Below are 16,178 nucleotides of genomic sequence, written 5' to 3' on the forward strand. Positions count from 1 at the left end.
CCACCTTGCTGCTATATAGGATAGCAAATAGGTGACACAAATAACTCATGTATAGAATTAGAAAAATGCAGTAGGGGGTTACAAAATTAAATGTTGTGAAATCATGACCAGGAGAATCAGGAAAGTCTTTGAGTAGGAGAAGGCATTTATATTGGACTTACAAATATGAGGACTTCAACACATAAAATAGGGGAGGGAGGACACTTCAGATAAAAGGAAACCATGAATAGAAGCACATAGCCTCCTAAGTGGTCTTGCTGCCTCCAGTTTCTCCCCTATACAACCTACTTTTCACACAGTTGTCAAAGGGATATCATTATTAATATTTTTGTTAATTAATAATTATGACTAATGATTGCTAATAGCAAACATTTATATAGCACTTTAAGGTTTACAGAACATGACATAGCTTATGGTACAGAGGATAGAGCACTGGCCTTGGAATCAGAAAGACTCATCTTCATGAGTTCAAATCTAGCCTCAGACAGTTGTTAGCTGTGTGACCCCAGGAAAGTCACTTAACCCTGTTTGTTTTAGCTTCCTCATCTATAGAATTACCTGGAGAAGGAAATTTCTTGGCAGTATCTCTGCCAAGAAAACCTCAAATAGGATCACAAAAAGTCAGACAGACGGAAACAACAACAAACCAAAGCACACGTCTGATCATGTCATTCATTCCCCAGCCCTGGATCCTACATTAAGAGATGCTCAAAAAAGCATCAGTGGTTCTTTATTAACTCTAGAGTAAAATACTTTAAAAAATTGTTTTCAGTTCCACATTTTCTCCCTCTCTCCATTCCCTCCCCCACCCATTGAGAAGTCTAAGAAAAACTGTTTATACATACATAATCATGCAAAACATTAACATGTTTACACATTAGCCATGTTCTTGGAAAAAGGCAATTAAAATTCAAAAAAGGAAAATGCTTCACTATGCATTATGGGTCTATTAATTTTCTAATTGGAGGTGGATAATATTTTATATCATGAGTCCTTTGTAGTTGTGGTGGATCATTGAATTGATCAGAGTTACTAAATCTTGCACAGTTGATTTTCCTTGTAATATTGCTGTTACTATGTAGATTAGTATTCTAGTACTGCTTACTTCACCTTGCATCAACTCATGAAGGTTTTTCCAGATTTTGCTGAAGCCATCTCTTTCATCATTTCTTACAGCACAATAGTATTCCATCACATTCACATACCATAATTTGTTCATCCATTTCCTTTCTTTTCTTTTTTTGCAGGGCAATGGGGGTTAAGTGACTTGTCCAGGGTCACACAGCTAGTAAGTGTCAAGTGTCTGAGGCCATATTTGAACTCAGGTCCTCCTGAATCCAGGGCCGGTGCTTTACTCCACTTTGCCACCTAGCTGCCCCCACCCATTTCCAAATGAATGGGTATCCTTTCCCTCAGTTTCCAGTTCTTTGCCACCATAGAAAGATAAGCTCCTCTAACCTGAATCCAAGCTGATTCCCCTTAGCTGCCAAGATCCTCCCTCCTTCCCTTACTGCATCTGAAATCACCTTGTATTTACTCTTCATATATATTCATATCTATTTCTTTTTCTTTTTTAAAAATAATAAACATTTCCATTTCTGGTATTGAGTGAAAATTTTTATCCCCTTTCCCTCCTTCCCTTCTTCCCCTCCCCCCTCCCTGAGGTAGTACACCATCAAATAAAGATTATATATGTGTTATTATGTAAGACATCACCATATTAGTAAATTTGCACAAAAAACTTGAATAAAAACAAAAGAAAATAAAAAAGCATACTTCAGTCTGCCTTCAGTCAATGCCACTTCTTTCTTTGGAGGTGGATAGTATGTTTCATTGATAGTCCCTTAGGATTGTCTTGGCTCATTGTATTGCTGAGAATAGTTAAGTTATTCACAGTTCTTCATCAAACAATATCGTTTTTTCTGTGCACAACGTTCTCTTGGTTCTACTCATTTCACTATATGTCAGTTCATAGAGGTCTTTCCAGGCCTTTATGAAATCATCCTGCTTGTCATTTCTTATAGCATAATATTCCATCACTATTACATACCACTGCTTGTTTAGCCATTCCCCAATTGATAGACATTCCTTTGATTTCCAATCTATTTCTTATGTGTACATATTGTTTCCTTGAATAGAACATAAGATCTTTTAGGGCAAGGGCTATTTCATTTTTGTCTTTGTAACCACAGGAAGTGTCAAAACAAATCAAATAAAGAAGCATTTATTGAGTATTTTCTATGAAGGTTCTATGTGATGTATTGGGTGTACATAAAAAGACAAAAGTATGAACCCTGGGGAAGCTAGGTGGTACAGTGAATAGAGCGCCAGCCCTGGAGTCAGGAGGACCTGAGTTCAACCACCTGGCATTAGACATTTACTAGCTGTGTGACCCTGGGGAAGTCACTTAACCCTGTTTATCTCTGTTCCTCATCTGTAAAATGACCTGGAGAAGGAAATGGCAAACCACTCCACTATCTTTGCCAAGAAAACCCGAAATGGCATCACAGAATCAGCCAGACTGAAACAACTCAACAATAACTACAACAACAACAAACAAACAAACTAAAGAAAGCTTGATCCTGGACCTAAAGGGAGAGCAAAAAACAAACAATGATGTATATACAAAATATATACAGGACCCATTGGAAGCAATTTCAGAGGGGAGACATACAAGTATTGTGGGGGACCAGAAAAGGGGCGTGGGAATAAGAGGTGCTTAATCTATGTTTCTTATTTATTCATTGGTGGATGAAGGAATAGATTAGGGTGAAAAGATAAAAAGCTCTGTTTTGGACAAGTTGAGTTTAAGCAGGGGAGGAATTGGAGATCTTTGGTCAACATTTGGAGATATGGGCCTGGAACTCAGGAAAGAAATCAGGTTTGAGGATGTAGACTTGGTGCACATTGGTATAGGAGAGGTATTTGAAGCTGTAAGAATAAATGAGGTTAACAAGGGAGAGGACACAGGAGAGAAGAGGAGCAAGAATCCATAGACCTTTGAGAAACCCGAATATTATGCGGATAGGAAGAGCATGAGGAGCCAGGAGGAATAGTTAGAACAAAAGAAGTCAGGGGATAATGATGGCTCTATAGCAGAGGATATATTAGGATGGTGAGCAATAGTGTCCAAATGTATAAAGAAGTTGAGGAGGGTGAGAAATGACCAATGATCATTGGATTTGATTTCAGGAGGTCATTGGTGATTTTAAGAATATTTGTTTCAGCAGACTGGTGTGTGTGTCAATCTAGCTGAAAATGATTGTGCAAAGAATGTGTAGTGAGGTTCAGTCCTAATCCTTCCTGATCTATCTGCAATGTTTGGCACTGTTGACCTGATTCTTCTCCAAAATGTTCTCTACTTTCTTAATTTTTGCAATACTACTCTCATTTTGATTCACTTCAGGGGAGGGATTGCGGTAGGATATGTAGAATTTTGGAACTATCTACATAGAGATGATTGTAAAATCCATGGGAACTGATAAGGAGAAAGGTGTGAGAAAATAATGGGTTTTGAAATGCCCAGAGGACCCCCCCTGTTTGAGGGGATTATGTTAAGATTGATTGGATTGACTTTGCTGATTGACTCACATGAAGTTGACTTGATTGAAACCACACCGACCTGAGAGCCTGGCCCTCAGGGCATCTGTTCTCTGAACTCTGACCTTGGCACATTCTGCTCATGGACCACCCTCAAGTCCAGTGAACCAATGGATTTGGGTGATGCTAGCCAATTAGCTTGAAGCAGTGTGTAAGGACTGCCTCTCCTCTAGACCCAGAGGAAGCTTCCACAGGGAGTGACTCTCTTGGAGGCAATCTTGGTGGCAGAGGACTTGGAGGAAGAAGCATGCCAGGCTCTCCTCTAGGCTAGCTAGTCTTTCCTAACTTCCAGGGAAATGTGTTCTATCTTTACTAATATCTAATATACTTTAATAAATGCTTAATGCCCCCAAACTGGTGCTAAAGCTTCTAATTTATAAGTAGCAATATATTAAAAACCCCAGCTAAATTTTCCCAAACTTGCAACAGAAATAAAGCAACCACACATAATTTTAAATGCCACAGAGAGAAGGAAGGAGGGAAGGTGGTGGGGGAGGGAAGGAGGGAGAGGGAGGGAGGAGAAAGAGAAAATAAGAGAACCTGCGCCAGAACCTTAGAGAAGACCTACATTCACACATTTAGGGACAGACTCTGGATGATGAGTCAGCAAAGGAAGCTAAGGAGTGGTCATACAGTTAGGAGGTAACCTACCATACTATTATGTATTTTCTCCCTTAGCAATTAATGTGTTTAGGTGGAAACAAGGAGCCACTATTTAGGGAAGGGAATGGCCTTCTGCTCTTTAGAGAGGTGCTCAGAAGGCTGTCATGAAAGTATGTGTATATTTCAACCCTTTTTGTAAGCAGTTGTTAGGTCAGAGAAAAAGACACCCCCCTTCCCCTTCCCCTGTCTCCATCCCACTATTCTAAATGAAGGAAATGTCCTCCATCTGGAAGGCAGGCTTACTACTTGCTTGATTCACATTCTCTGGTGGCCTTTCAGAAGTTGTACACAAGAGAATATCTCAGAGGTAAAAGCACAAAACTTGCCAATGGTCCTTTTCTTTAAAAAAAAAAATAGATGCCGTGAAATATACTTAAAATTGTCCAGGGATAAAGGGCATCACTCTTCCCTCTGTTGTGACATTTTGATGAGGGGGCACAGCAGTGAATAGTTGGTATTGGAACTTGGGACCATAACCCCAGTGAGTGGTGCTGTTGACTTCATTAATCATCAGAGCTTGGAGCTCTGTTGGTTTCTAGGGCAATGCAATACATATTCAGCACTCTTAGAGCCTTCATGCTTTAACCAGATTCAGAGTGGTGAATCATTACTCTCTCCTCACATTCCCATAGGATAAATGAATTCAATAAATAAGTCACATTTAAAAGAAAACGTTCCAATGTACAAAGTGCTGTCCCAACAATAAGTCTAGGAGGTAGGTATTAAGAACATTATTGTACCCATTTTACAGATGAAGACACTGAGGCACTAAAGGTTAAGTGACAGGGTCATAGATTTTTTTGTTGGAAGGAATTTTAGGAGTTATCTAGTCAAAACTCATAGTTTTGCAGATTACAAAGGTCCAGAGAGTCTGGTCGTCTTGCCCAACATTATAGAAGCACTAAGTCAGCCAGTCAATAAGCATTTATTAAGCACCTACTGTGTGCCAGGCAATGTGGTAAGTCCTGGGTGGAAAAGCCAAGATTCAAACCCATTTCCTTTGACTTTAAATCTAGCCCTTTCCACTCTACTCTGTTGCTTTCCTTAACTTGTCGGAGGTCACAAAGTTAGTGATAAGAGTTAAGACTTAAATTCAGGTAGCATTGTGAATTCATATCCAGAACTGATAAGTGTGCTATACTGTCATATTCCATCTCTCCTCTCATCCCTTGTAATGTCACTTTCTTTTTTAACAATGAAAGGAAATTTAAAAGGGGAAAATTATGTGATTCAAAATAATTGGCCACAATTTTTATTTCCTTTTACTACATCCATAAATAACAAACATATGCTTATTTCCTTTTACTACATCCATAAATAACAAACATTAATTGTTGTTGTTAAGTAGTTTCAGTAGTGTTTGAAGCTTCAAGATCCTATTTGGAGTTTTCTTGGCAAAAATATTGGAATGGTTTGCCATTTCCTCCTCTAGCTCATTTTATAGAAGAAGAACCTGAGGCAAACAGGGTTAAGTGGCTTGTTCAGGGTCACATAGCTAGTAAGTGTCTGAGGTCTGATTTGAACTCAGATTTTGACTAAATTTAATGAACACATATTACGTAAATACTACAGGCAATACACTAAACAGAATATTGGGAATATATTTTTAAAAATACAAACAATATCCCCTGTACCTATGAGATTTACATTCTACTTTGGATGTTTTCTTCTATTTTAAAAGGCCAGTAGAGAGAACAATTCCAAAAAATATGTACAGATGAGTATCAATGGATGTGTGATAGTTGCCATCTATTATATGATTTTGTAGGCAAAGACATTGGACTTTCAGGCTATTAACTTCTGGATGTTGTTGTTCAGTTGTTTTCCCTCGTGTCTGGTTGTTTATGATACTATTATGGGTTTTCTTGGCAATGATACTGGAGTGGTTTGCTATTTTCTTCTATAGTTCATTTTACAGATGAGAAAAAGTGAGTCAAAGAGGGTTAAAGTACTTGCCCAGAGTCACACAGCTACTAAGTGTCTCAGACTAGATTTGAACTCAGGGATACTAGTATTCCTTCACTCCAGGCCCTCTATCCACTGTGCCACCCAGCTGCTTCAACTTCTGAATACCTGACTTATAACTAGGGTAAGTTGGTACCCGGCAGTTGGTCATACCTTGACTATGCTTTCTCAAGGTTTTGAACAGTTACAATTATCATGGTTGTTTCTTATATTAATTGAACATATATTTATTGAGTGCTTACTAGATAACCTTGTTATGTAAATGATCCATGGGCAAAGGGATGACCCTTTACAGATCACTTGTCTGTAGCATGCCTTAGAGTTTTAATAGAGGTAGTCACCAGTTGATTCTAGCATGGGACTCTGTTTTGAGACAGTGTTTGGTTGCTCATGTGCTTATGACAAAGTGTAGAACATTTAAGTAAATGGACTATCTAGTCTGCTTTGGTGATTTGCACATGAAGAATTTGAGAACTTTTAGGTTAATAATTGGAGAAATAGGTACACTAGAATTGTTATATGATTATAGGATAAATGGAAAGGATAAACCTCAGTACAGATGGAAGAGGAGAATTTGGGAGGGGTCATTTATGGAGAGGACTCAGCTGTTGAACCAAGAAAAGATTAGGGGAGGAGCTACAGAAATGAAAGGACAGACTTCAGAACCATATTAAAAAGAGACCATAATTCTTTGCAGGCAATATCCAATATCACTTATTGATGGGGTAGATTGATTGGTCAAAGAGAAATTAAAATGATCTCTCCTGTCACCTGATGCTGGGAAAAAGAAATAGAGATAAACTACTCTTGATTATGCTGTTGATGTTGTTCAGTCATTTCAGGCACGTCTGACTTGACATAACACCATTTCAGGTTTTCTTGGCAAAGACACTGGAGTTGTTTGCCATTTGTTGCCAAAAGATGGATCACTCCTTTGCATTGTTGCCTGTTCTTGTTAAGAGGTGGAGGAGAAGAAGAATCTTGCAGAGAAGCAGAAACAGTTTTTGCAAACTTTATGATACAGGTCATTGCCTTTTCTATTTAAAAAAGCACCATACTTTTTAGCTGAAGAAATCAGCTAAGCCCAAAGTTGGAAGTGATGTCCAGGAATGAGTCCAAATGAGTAAAGGAACAGCTTGGAAACAGAGAATCAGACAAACCCAGATGATCCATTAGTTCAGCTGAGGTTTTGTGCCCACTGAGGTGTTAGTCAAGTATAGCTTAGTTTAGCAATGGAGGCATTTGTTCCGTACAGAAGTAATACTCATCAGATTAGGGAGCTTTAGGGATAATTCATGAGACATAAAGAAGACACTGAAGTCTACAGTTCCAGCATGTTCAATTATAAGTGCATGACCACTCTCCTCCTTGGTGGAAGAGTGTAATTAAGATTTATGGATAGGATGTTATATAAATATTATGTGGTTGTTCTGCATTTTCAATGCTGTAAATAATTTGGGTTGGGATTAGTTATCAGCGACTGATTTTTACTATTGGTGGGAATAGTAACCCACAAAATTTACCTTTAAGAGCCTGAGAGTTGAGTAGTAGCCAGGAAGCCACCCCTATGGAAGACCACTGACCTGATGGAGTAGATGAAGTCAGGGGAAAAGTGTTCCAGCCACAGCCAAAGAAAAGAAAGCCTGGGGAGAGTTATGGGGTATCGCCATGCCTGGGCTACAAATGTATATGCAAATACATATAAAATACCTCACTCTCCTATTTCTCTTTTACCTGTCTGACCATCCATTCTGTATCCTTCATTGGATCTTTACCCTTCTTTGATTCAATAAGTAGGGAGAGTAGGATTCTGTTTTGTGTCCTCCAAGTCTTTGTTTTGGATCATCTTGTCTTCATTTCTGTGCCACCTCTTGATAATCTCATTAGCTTTCATGGATTCAGTTATCATTTCCATGTAGATGCTTCCAAAATCAAAATATTTTGCTGAAAGCTCTCTTGATCTCCAATTCTATATCACTATATACCCAAAGGACATTTACCCTTGCATGTTTATAGGCAGTTCATTGGCAATATGTCCACATCAGTGCTTATTATCCTCCCACCTCTTTCAAATATCCCCTCCTCCAAACTTCCTTATTTCTGATGAGGGCACCATCAGCCTTCCAATCAGTCATATTAAAAAACAACTCTTTAGGATCCTTACACCCTAGATTTTCGAGTTTTATCAGTTCTACTGTTTACATGTCTTGCATATCTTGTCTACTCTTCAATCACACAGTGCTTCCCACCTCCCCAGTTCAGTCCCTCATTATCTTTTGCCTGAACTATTGAAATATTGGAGCTTCCTTTCCAATGTCACCTATTTTCTCTTTATCTTCCAAACAGCTGCTAACATTATTTTCCCAAGGCACAGATATAATCATAGTATTTTCCTACTAAAAAGTCCCTAGCAGTGCCTTATTACCTCTTGGATAAAGCAGTAACTCCTCAACTTGGTATTTTAAAAACTAGTTTTATTTCCCCCAGTTATATGTAAAAATAATTTTAATATTCATTTAAATGTTTTTGAGTACCAAATTTTCTCTCTACTCCTTCAACTTCCCTCTCCCTGAGACAGTAAGCACTTTGATATAAGTTATATGTGTTCAATCATGCAAAACATATTACCTTATTAGTCATGCTGTGAAAGAAGACACACACACATAAAAGGAAAAAATCGTGAAAAAATACAGAAACTGAACAATAGCATGTTTTTATCTGCATTCAGACTCCCATAAGTTCTTTCTCTAGAGATGGATAGTATTTTTCATCATAAGTCCTTTGGAATTGTCTCTGATCATTGTATCATTGAGAATAGCTAAGTCATAATATAGGATTGCTGTTATTGTGTATAATGTTCTGGATCTGCTCACATCACTTTGCATCGGCTCATATAAGTCTGTCAATGTTTTTCTGAAATCAGTCTGCTCCTCATTTCTTATAGTACAGTACTGTTACATTATAATCATATACCACAACTTGTTCAGCCATTCTTCAATTGATGGGCATCCCTTCAATTTCAAATTCTTTGCCACAACAGAAAGAGCTGCTATAAATATTTTTGTAGGAATGTCCCCCCATTTAAACCTCTTTGGGATACAGACTTAGTAGTGGTATTGCTGGATCAAAGGGTATGCATAATTCTGTAGTCTTTGGTGATAGTTCCAAATTGTTGGATCAGTTCACAACTCCATCAAAAGTGCATTATCATCTTGACATTTAAATGCCAGTCCACTTATTCCATCAATCAACAAATATTGATTAATTTATTACTATTATTGAAAATAATAATTTATTAATAAAAAGCATAATATATAATATACGAGGTTCAGTGGATATTAGGACAAAAATGAAATAATCTCTGCCTACAAACAAATTGCATTTTATTAGGAAGGGGAAGGGAGGGGAGAAAATTTTTTACTAGGTGACAGCTACTAAGCACTTTACAAATATCTCATTTTATCCTCATAACAACCCTAGAAAATAGGTGCTATTATCATTCCCATTTTAAAGAAGAGGAAAGTGAGGAAAACAAAGTTTAAGTGACTTTCCCAAGGTCACAGAGTTAGTATGTGTCTGAGGTCAAATTGGAACTCAGGTCTTCCTGATTCCAGGCCTAGTATTCTACCCACTGTGCCACCTACCTGCTGTACCATGTGGTAAAGAAAGGCTTTTAGACTGGTTTCTGAATTGAAATTGAGTGGGTATAAAAAACATCTATGGGGGCAGCTAGATGGCGCAGTGGATAGAGCACCAGCCCTGGAGTCAGGAGTACCTGAGTTCAAATCCAGCCTCAGACACTTAACACTTACTAGCTGTGTGACCCTGGGCAAGTCACTTAACCCCAATTGCCTCACTGAAAAAAACAAACAAAATCTATGTCTCAACTATGTTATTCAATAAACATAAGTGTAAAGTGTTTCATTTGGGTACAAAAATCATGTTAAAGATAACATGGAGAAAATATGAATAGATACCCAATGTTTTGAAAAAGATCCACCTGGTCATAGTGTATTATCCTGGTTATCACTTGCTGTAATCTCCTTGCTAATATCTTATTTAAGATTTTTGCATCAATATTCATTAGGGAAATATCATATTCCATGCCCTCCTATCCTTTACTGTAGAAGCTGCTAGATCTTGCTTTATCCTTATTGGAGCTCCACAGTATTTGAATTCCTTTTTTCTAGCTGCTTGCAATATTTTGTCCTTGGTCTGTATAATGATTGGAATGATGCCACCTACTGGAGACTTACTATAGGAAAGCTCCACCATGAGGAGAATGCCTCTGAGGGCAAGGCCATGCGGTCTCTTTACCTTCTACCTAGCAACTTTTTCCTACTCATTTCTTTAGTACCTGTTGCTATTGTTTTTCCTACTTTTTTGAATTCTAGCTATATTCATACTGATAGCTTTAAGCACGCATGTTCATGGACCTGCCAAGTTCCACCATTATTTATCCATCCTTTGTCCCTATCTTCTTATTGCATTGGAATCTTACTATACATGCTTTTACCTTGCAGGCCCCATGTTTTTCTTTAGGTAATGGATTTCACTCCCCTCATCCAGTGTGTTCACTGAATTAGCACGCACAGATCTTTTTCCATGTACATGGCAAAGAAGAAATAAGAAGGAAAGTTAGTAAAAGAAATGGAACTGAGTCTTCCTGCTTTATTCTTCACCATTGTAGTAATTCTAAGTCTTTTGAGAAATTGCTAAAGTTGCCTTTCTCTTCTGTTTTAACCTCATTGCTCTGATATTTTCCTTTGGGGATGAGAAAGTTATGTAGCATCAGATTAAGGATAAGAAGATTATCCTGGGTAGTTGATACTTCATGCTCTCCATTAATGAGAAATTGTGAGTTCTGACATTAAACGGTCTAGCATTAGTCATTCTTATTATAATCCTAATTAAACTTCATAGTGAACCTTTTCAATAGCACTTACAAAAATATTCCTCAAAGGTGAAGGTAAGGAGAAAACACTGACATGATTTTTCTACAGCAGCAAAAGCTGGGCAGGAACCATGCAAATTAAGCACAATGAAATGAAATCTAATTAATTCAGATGTGGATTGTGATCATTCCCACTGAAATTGGGCTGGTTTACCTTTATGCTATCCATTTGCTTGTGCAAATTGTATTTTCATAGAGGAAACAAGCATGATTTCGGGAAGAGTCTCTACCGCCACAGCTACTTAATCATACAACTTATAAGATATTCACAAATTACTCTCATCTATTCCTTAAATCACATTCCCTAAGAATTTCTACTAGGCAAAGTTTTGTTAGCATTATTTATTTTTAGGACTAAAACTCCTTTGTTTTGACAATATCCTATGCTTTTGACCTTTTTGCTGTTTCTCATTTAATTAGTAAAAGTTGTGAGGTTTATTGTATTCATATTGATGAAGAACATATTGATAGAGCTATTTAGTATGACATGAGTCACTGGCTAGACAACATGAGTATTATTTTCTTCTGCATACAAATGATACTTTAAAAATTACTTCCAGACATTAAGAGATAGTAGGTGGTTTAGAGAATAGAGCTCTGAACTTGGAATCAGGAAGACCTAAGTTTGAATTCTGCTTCACTTTAGATAGACATTATCTGTGGAATCCTGGGCAAATTTCTTAAGCTCTTGCAGTTCTCACTTCATCATCTATAAGTGAAGGTATTTGGATCAATGGTCTCTAAGGTTCCTTCCAGATTTAAGTCTATCATCCTATGACTTCAATTCAACAATATCATTATTCCTTTTTTTTCTCTGAAAAATCCCCCTTGAATAAGGATCTTCTTGCAGGAAGGTAAAGTGTTATTGTTTTGTCCTTTATTTTTGAAGAGGAGCAATGACATCATGGGGTGATGGCTTGACTCATGTGTGATTTGGATTTAAGTGAGGCAGAGTCATCAGTCTTGCTCTCTCTTCCAGAGTCATTGAAGTCTAGGGGCAAGACAAAAGTGAGGACAACTAGAGATGGCCTGGCTTGCTGTAGATGACTTTGGTATCTTTGACATCTGACCAAGCTCTAAGTACTCCACAATACCTGCTTCAGCTACCTTCATGGCCATTGGAACAGATTGTTCTCATCTACCCATTTCTTAGGGAAAGTCTTTAAATGTTTGGGGTGAACTCCCCCTAACTCACTGACTGTTGACCTTAACACTGGTGAAGGCTAAATGTACTAAGGCTGCCGCAAACTCATACTGTTTTTGCTGATAACTATTTTGTGCTTTAAGGTTCACACAGTTCCTTAAATATGATATCTCTTTTGATTCTCAGAATAACATTGTAATGTAGGTGTTATTATTATCTCCATTTTACAGATGAGAAAAGTGAGACTGAAAGAGGTTGAAATACCTTCCCAGAGTCCCACAGATAGCATGTGTCCAAGGTAGGATTTAAATTCAGGGCTTCTTCACTACAAGTCTAGTATTATGGCTACCTAGTTGCTATTAGTTTTGTATGCTAGTTGAGTAGGTTTTTGGCAGGAACAACTATTCTATTAGAATTTGTCCTCTTAATGTATGGCCTAATATAATATATGTCCATCTCCTCAACCCTATTACCGCAACAGCACATTAATATAACACAGTGTGGAATGCCTTGGCACCAGTGTCAATCCTTATATGTCTGTTTTTGCCATGATACAATATGGCAGTCATTCACTTTATGTAAGTTACTATTATACACCTTTGTGTACAAGGGGGAAGGTATGCAATATCACTAAATGTACAACACTCTATAATAAAGTTGTTTTTTTTTAATCTTCCAAACTCAAAGCTCTTTCCCTGACTTCTTCCCTCATTCCCTGGTATAAACTTGCTGGGACTGACAAATGTGTGCCTCTAGAATCTTCCCATATTGTTAGATAACAACATAGTTCAGTATATAGGAACTTTTGTTCATGTGTGGGGCCAATCTAGTCACATTTCAGGAAAAATGTCAGGTCCTTAGCACTGTATTAATTGAAATTGATTAATTATGATGCAGATAACCTGTAACTAGATGGGATAGCTACTACTCTGGATTATAGAGTCAGGATAAAAAAAGTCCTTAATATTTCAGACCAAACAGTTCTTAAGGTGTTGTTCAGAGATCCCCTTCATGGAGTCCACAAGGCCAATTATTTTCACAATAATACTAAACTATTTTAATTCTTAATATTAAAAATAAAATAAATATGCCACATATAAACAAAGGCTTCTTTAGGTCCTTAATTTTTCAGAACTTAAAGGGGTTCTGAGACCAAAAAGTTTGATAACTGCTAGGCTAGACCATTAGGCTAAATCAAACAAGATAAATTTAAATAGGGATTAATGTAAGTCTTACACTTGGAGTCAGATAATCAATTTCAAAAGCACAATATGGTGGAGGTGTAACTAGAAAATAATATATTTGAAAATGATCTAAGTGTTTTAGTAGGATAGAAGGCCAATATGAAACAATAGTGTGATACAGTGGTTAAAAAAGATAATGTAATTTTGGTAACATTGAGAGACATCATGTTTAGAAGATGGGATTTGATACTTCTATCATATTCTTCTGTGTTCTAACTATACCTGAGCTAAGTAGTGCAGGGAATAGAGCACCAGGCTAGAGAGAGGAAGACTTGGAGTTCAAACTTGACCTTAAATACTTACTAGATGTGAGACCCTGAGCAAGTCACTTAACTTCTCTATGCTTTAGTTTTTGTCATCCATAAAATGGAGATAATAAAAGCATCTACCTACCAGGATTGTTGTGAGAATCAAATGATATCCTGATTGCAAAGTAGTACAAATATATGTTAGTAATTATTATTATACCCCCAGCTCTAGGTTTTAGGAAGGGTATTGATAAGCTGAAAGATGTCCAGAAGAGAGCAACCATACTTAGCTGGCCCCAGGACAGACCAGACAGAACCCTACAGGGTCACATCCCATCCAGCTGTCCACCTAGGCCATCTTGCCATTTAACCTGCCACATCTACTTCCTGTTGCTCTCCAAAGTAGCTTGCTGAGTATTAAATTTCCTGAAAACATGCCCCTGCCCCCTGGTTGTTTTAGTACTCCTGCCCTGAAATTTAGCTGGCTTAATTGGTGAATAAGCACATGAAAACTTGCATAGGCTGCGATATCTATGCTTCCCATCCTATTCAACTATTCACCAAAACCATTTTGTCATCTGTCATATTACCACAAAAGTACTCTTCTTCTCTTCAATCCTCACAGCTTTCCAACTCTTTCTCTGGGTACAGCAGACAAATCAAGAGTACCATTGCTTTTGGAAAGGGTATATTAACTAACTGTCCTATAGATCAACTAAACATTTGTGTGAGTCCTAAGATGAAAAGTCCCTTTCCTAGCCACTACTCCTCTATATGTATTTCCATATCCTGAAAGGGACTGTTTTCACTGTCCCTATATCCCTAGTGCTGAGCACCGTTTCAGCCATATAGCGTATATTTAAGAAGCACTTTTTAATTTATTCACTCAGTGAGGAATGTGAAGAGCCTCTTGTTCATTCTATAAATGAATCACTTGGTTATACAGGGATATTTAGCACTGACAAGGGGAAAAACCCTAAAGGAGACACGATGGTTGTCTTTAAGTATTTGAAGTATTTTCCATGTGGAAGACAGATTTTCTCTGTTCTGCTTGGCTCCAGAGGGCAAATAGTGTGAAAAATAAGGGAAAGTAGCCAAGAGGCAGTTTTAGACTTGATGTCAAGAAAAACCTTTCCAATAATAAAGGCTATCCAAAAGTAGAATGGGCTACCTTGGGCAGGGGTGGGGGGAGGTTGTCATGTCTTTCTCCATTTTTGGAAGTCTTCAAGCACACACACATACATAATACATATATACATATATATGTATACACACACATATATATATACACATACACACATACCTACATATATATATATATATATATATATATATATATATATATATATATAGAGAGAGAGAGAGAGAGAGAGAGAGAGAGAGAGAGAGAGCGCTTAGAAAGACCTTAGAGGTGTTTTCTGTAACCCTTTTATTTTACAAATTAAGAAACTGGTGAGATGCTCAAGACTTGCTCGACCTTCACGAGGCCAGAGGCTAAGACATCACCATGGATGAGAATGGGGACGAGAGTATTCATGAACTGAAGGAGAAGGCCTAGAAATGCAAGGGACACAGCTTCGGCTCAGAGGAAGGATACCAGCCCAAATGCAGGATGATTATGACAGCGTGGAGTAGGACGGAGATGAGCCCAGACCGCGGCACTCTGTTGAGGGTTGGGTTCTCTTTGTGACTGGGATCCATTAGGAGGCCACCGAAGAAGACATACACAAGTTTGTGGAGTATGAGTAAATCAAGAATATCCATCTCAACCTGGATTGGTGCACAGGATACCTCAAAGGATATACACTAATTGAATATGAAACATACAGAAGGGCTCAATGACCAGGATGTGATGGGACAACCAATAAGTGTGGACTGGTGTTTTGTTTGGGGGCTACCCAAAGGCAAAAGGAGAGGTGGCCCAAGACAGAGCAGGCGTCTGTACCAGAGATGGGGCTGACCACACTGCTCAGATGTCATCCACTTCAGAGGATCAGTTTGCCTACATCCAGCCTTGGAGGAAAGGGGCTGGGATGGGACTCTGATTTAATATCTTCCGCCTCCTTAAGTGTTTTTTTTTTCATTGTGGATAAACAGTTTTGTTTTCTTTTAAAAAATAAAGAAACTGAGGCTTGGGGAAGGGTACATGGCTTGAGCCTGGTGTATTATCATTTGTAATTATTATTCATTGAATGCTCATTAAGTAGCATAGTAGCAGTCACTTTTGAGTATGCAGAACAACTGTGTATTCCTTCAGGTAAATATAAAATCAATTAAACTTACCATAAATCCATAATAATACAGATGGAAAGGTCCTTAGAGATAATTTCAGCTAATCTCATTTTATTTATGAAAGAACT

General features: G+C 37.8%; 1 pseudogene; it reads left to right on the forward strand.

Annotated features, from left to right (window-relative positions):
* The first annotated feature begins 15,289 nt into the window (after positions 1-15,289).
* On the forward strand, positions 15,290-15,778 carry LOC122747623 (annotated as a pseudogene).
* Positions 15,779-16,178: the final 400 nt, after the last annotated feature.

The sequence above is a fragment of the Dromiciops gliroides genome, chromosome 1, assembly GCF_019393635.1.
Source record: "Dromiciops gliroides isolate mDroGli1 chromosome 1, mDroGli1.pri, whole genome shotgun sequence".
Classification (NCBI taxonomy): Eukaryota; Metazoa; Chordata; class Mammalia; order Microbiotheria; family Microbiotheriidae; genus Dromiciops; species Dromiciops gliroides.